Raw genomic sequence first — 4682 nt, forward strand, 5'->3', positions numbered from 1 at the left:
CAGCACCTAAGTTAAATATATGAGTGTCACAGCAAAGGGGCTGAATACTTATGACCATGTGATATTTCAGTTTTTCTTTTTTAATAAATCTGCAAAAATGTCAAAAATTCTGTGTTTTTCTGTCAATATGGGGTGCTGTGTGTACATTAATGAGGAAAAAATGAACTTAATTGATTTTAGCATATGGCTGCAATATAACAGAGTGAAAAATTTAAGGGGGTCTGAATACTTTCCGTACCCACTGTATGTTTTCTCCTCAGTTAAGATTTTTTTACATCAGTGAATACATAAAATGCTAAGGTGTGCTACTGAATCCTGTTTTATCTGTTTGTTTGTTTTTTTTTTTTGTTTTTTTTTCAGGCAATGTTTAAGAAGAACAAAAGAAGCAGATGATGCTCTATGTTGGGTGTACAGTCTTTCTTTGTCCACTAGGTGTCTCTAGCTTTCCAACTGCTTCAGCAAGGCTCCTAATTGTAAACCATGCAAAATGCCTTTTGGTAGATGCTTAAATCACATGGAGCATGTACAATAGGATTTTCATGAAGTAAATTGATAAGATAAGTATAAATGCCTTACTGAGTTCCCTTAAGAAATCAATACTCTTCACGAAGATGGAGATGGATGCATACTTGCCTTAAAAACTAAAAAAAACAAAACAACAAAAAAAGCATCCCAGATCAGTGCAGCAGGCTTGAATCTGATTGTAATACTTATTCAGGTTGTTGTGAATGTGCACTACTTTTTGATTTATAGTAGGGAGTGTAAGAATTTTGGTCATCCATAGTTCCAATTTACAGTACCTGTTCTCCTCACACTCTGTTGGACATGGTGGATGTATGAACGGTGTGACTGTTGTTCTGCACACCAGGTTTCAAATCTGTTTCTGCTTCCTGTAAGAGAGAGTTTTTTTTATCATCATGTGCATTAGTATTTTGTTATAGAGTGCAGATGATACAACTGTGGCAATACAGCCTACAGCTATAGTTGCACAGCTACAACAGAACAACCTCACTATGTCAAATTGCCCAAATGGGGTTGGTTTTAATTCATTATCTCTCAGTGAATATTTACATTGATGTCACCGTTTTCCAACAGCATTGTGAGCTAGTCTTCAGTTAACTCATGTCTACAGTATATCCATGCCACATCAGCATACCATGTGTTGCTGCTATTTTATCACTGATGCCAAGAGCTCCATCACAGGAACTACCATATATTGCTGCTACCTGCACCAGCACCGGCCTAGTCACTAACAGTGACATTGGTTGTGGTACTACCTGAAAACCAGTTCACTACCATAAAAAATATCTATCTTGCAGTAACCGCATACTGTGTTTGTTTTAGTCCTCTACCCATTGTGACAAACACAGTGCTCTACTGCCTTGTGGCTGCCAGGTGGACATTCAGGTGATCTATTACACATACTATAATGTACCTCTTGCTTTCTTTGTCTTTTATTCTTCAGCTTGTGCTTGAACTTGACTTGTGTACGGCACTTCTGAAGAGCCGCTTGGTTTCTATGAGAGAGCCAGATAATGTCACTGTTGCACATCTATGTCAAAGAAAATGGGTACTGGGCAGTTGTGTTTTACATTATTGCAAAGGGGTCTGCAAACAGTGATTGTTCCTCCTGTCTTTATATAGTGGACATATTAACCCCTTATTGTCTCTGGGTAAATGTCAAATAGATACAAGGTAGCTCTGGTTTATGAAACAACTTTCTGTCTTACCTGCTGTATTATTTTGCCTATATATTCCACATAATTCATCCAACTTAACTCAGTGGTAAACATGTCGCAGGACAGACAGTGGGGTACACACAATACTATATTGAACTTAGAGTCTTAAAGCAAGAATCACCTTACTTTCTCCTCTGCTCCAGAACTGTCTGTTTCTCTTCTGGCCTCTTCCAATGCAGCTTGTCTTCTCTCTTCTGGCCTCTTCCAATGCTGAGGGTCAAACCCAGGAAGCTCTGGAATTATGCCAGCCTTGATAGTTGAATTTCTTCTGATAATGAAATAAAAACAAACTGGTTTATTTTTATTGCACTCCTGAGCTCTGAGTCCCATTGGAGACAGCCTGGGAGATTTTTATCATATATGGTCTCCTCTGCAGAGAATGTCATTAAATGCCATACCTCAGCACTAAAGTTATCTACTGAAACAGAACACACTCACCTCTTCTGTCCTACTATTAGGTGACCAATAATTAATTCACCGCATTGCACAATATATCTGAACAGATACACTGTATGTCCACCACATAGTTGCTGCCCGGATACAGAACAAAAGCAAGAGCAAACACTGTTTTGATATTTCAGAACCCAGTGAAAATATTTTACATGCAGAGCTCATACTGTACCTGTATCTGGCCTAGACCTTTATTTTAAAGGAACTGTTTGACATTTTGGAAAATAAACTTCATTTTGTGGCAGAGAGTGAGATGGGAAAATCAATACCACTCCCATGTTTGTCCATTAAATATGAAGTTAGAGCCAACAGCTGGTTAGCGTAGCTTAGCATAGCTAGCCTAACATTGTCTGACAGTCATGGTAAGTCTGCCTACCAGAAACTCTGAAACTGTGTCTCCTGGCTGAAGTGTCATATTGTATAAGAAGGGCCAGTCTTCTCCACTAATTCTTGGAAAGAAAATATATAAGCATGTATCCCAAAATGTGTACTATTTCTTTAACAGACGAAGAGGCTTTTCACTGATCTTTTCACTCTCTTATTCTGATGTAACTTTAGTTTACTTACCTTTTGGTAAGAGGAAGAAGATGTGACTTGCCCTGGGCTGTTGAGTCCAGCTCAGTTTTGTCCAGTAGAATCATCTTGTGCTTCAGTTCCTTGAACCTCTGCAGCTCATCCTCATCGCCTGACACATCCTGCTCCTCCATACTGGACCCTGTCAGCTCTGACAGCTGGAGCTTCTCCACCACTGGCAGCTCTACTAATGAGCATCAACATGTCGACATCATACTAGTATGATGTGGGCGCAGCCAATACTGGCAACAATATCGTTGTCTACAGCTCCAGAGAAAGTACATCATGATGACTGGCTTACTATCATGAATTGTTGGTAGAATCCAGAGTTCCTTTCCAACCGCAGCAAAGATTTATCAGCATTTTAAAGCAAATTCACATAACCAAGCAGATAAAACATTCCTTTCTAACATTTATGAGGACTCTAGAAAATGTGATCAGCGCGTTTTGAGTTGATTAAAAAACATTTGTGGCTCAATGTAACTTTTACCCACATCAGAGCTGAAAAAGGTTGATGACAATGTAGCATGGACATAAATGAATTGTGTTTATTCAATTCTGCTGAACATATCTGAGCCAATTAAATGAAAAGAGAATACCCCCTAGAGATCAGAGCTTTGCCTTTGTTAATAACCTTGTAGGCAGGGAGATGAATTGTTTGATTGAAGGGTTTGGCTCTGCTCACTGTGCAGCAGCAGTGTCTCCTGAGGAGGGCTGTCTTGAGCACCTCCAGACAGTGCTTAGTGACAGAGAGCTCCTGTATTGAGCCCACCGGTTATTGATCATTTCATTTGGCTAAAAATATTACAGAGCTGGAACGGGGGATAAAAACAGTCTGCTGAGTAGCACGCACTGTCTCCAAGGTAACAGATGCCACACCAGTGAAGTTGTACCAGGGCAATGAGCTATTTTTGTGGCCAGCCATCCTACCTTTGACAAGAAGAGCAGATGGCTAGGATGCAAGTGTACACTAAACACCTTGCTCCTGTGCTGTTCAGAGTTAAGGTGCCTTTGATTTACCTGGAATGGTCTTCCTTACGCTGGTCGTTTAGCCATAGCATTTCTCAAGTACTGGAGGATGCTCTGGAGCCCCTTGTGCACAGTGTCTTGTGGAGGGAAAATGATGGGGCAGCTCCTTAGGTTCAGGCCTCTGAGGGTAATCACATTTCCTAGGAAAAACAGGCAAACAATGAATCCTTTTAAACTATGTTTACTGCTTACATTCTGCCATTTAGTTAGATCTTATCCAGATTAAATTACAGCGAAGGAAGCTTAGACTGTACATTCCCCGACTTTTACATTAATTTAATGCAAGCAACAGTGCAAAAAACATTTTAACCAATAGTGTATGCCTTTTATATTAGTAATGAACATATACAATCTATATTAATCACTAGTTATTCATTGCATGTAATCTAGATGTAAATTTGTTGAAGACAAGTAAGTAAGACTTACTGAACTGATGAAACAGAAAGTGAGCTTGTTACTTCAAAGAACCGAGACATTGTTCACTGATATAGGTGACTGAATGCAACTCACCCAACTTTGGTGGAAGTTCTGAAACAGGATTCCCTTCTAATAGTAATGTTTTCAGAAACCTACATGAAACACATCACAGGTGATTAGATGATTGCAAGGCTATGTCTTTATTAAGAAAACTTGTGTAGTCCTAAACTGAACATGAGGACATTGTGCAAGATATGCCTTGGTCATAATTATGAGTAAACTCAGAAATGCCTATAATTATTGTGTATCTCATTTGCCACACTTTGGAAAAATGGATATAGTTTTCAGAGCATATGCTAAGAAAGAGAAGAACTCTAAAATAGAAAAATTCTCATCAAAAAATGCTCTAAAATCTGACAAAAACATACTCTACTCCCATGATGGCCTGGGGGTGTGAAACCAATTGGCATATAT

The 4682-nt window shown here is 39.1% G+C and overlaps 1 long non-coding RNA gene across 4 annotated transcripts in view; it reads right to left on the minus strand.

The window, feature by feature from the left end:
- Positions 1–4458, minus strand: part of LOC109973242 (uncharacterized) — a 6485-nt gene extending 2027 nt beyond the window's left edge. The window contains exons 1-7 of one of the 4 annotated variants that reach the window (XR_002276792.1): positions 4302–4458; positions 3783–3931; positions 2757–2949; positions 1861–2007; positions 1436–1517; positions 801–890; positions 577–641 (exon numbers count right to left, since the gene is read on the minus strand). This is a non-coding gene — a long non-coding RNA (uncharacterized LOC109973242). The remainder of the gene's footprint in view (positions 1–576; positions 642–800; positions 891–1435; positions 1518–1860; positions 2008–2756; positions 2950–3782; positions 3932–4301) is intronic. The other 3 variants (XR_002276791.1, XR_002276790.1, XR_002276789.1) reach the window with 3 other exon arrangements.
- Between the last annotated feature and the right edge of the window lie 224 nt (positions 4459–4682).

The sequence above is a fragment of the Monopterus albus genome, unplaced genomic scaffold (assembly GCF_001952655.1).
Source record: "Monopterus albus unplaced genomic scaffold, M_albus_1.0 scaffold286.1, whole genome shotgun sequence".
In the NCBI taxonomy this organism is placed as follows: Eukaryota; Metazoa; Chordata; class Actinopteri; order Synbranchiformes; family Synbranchidae; genus Monopterus; species Monopterus albus.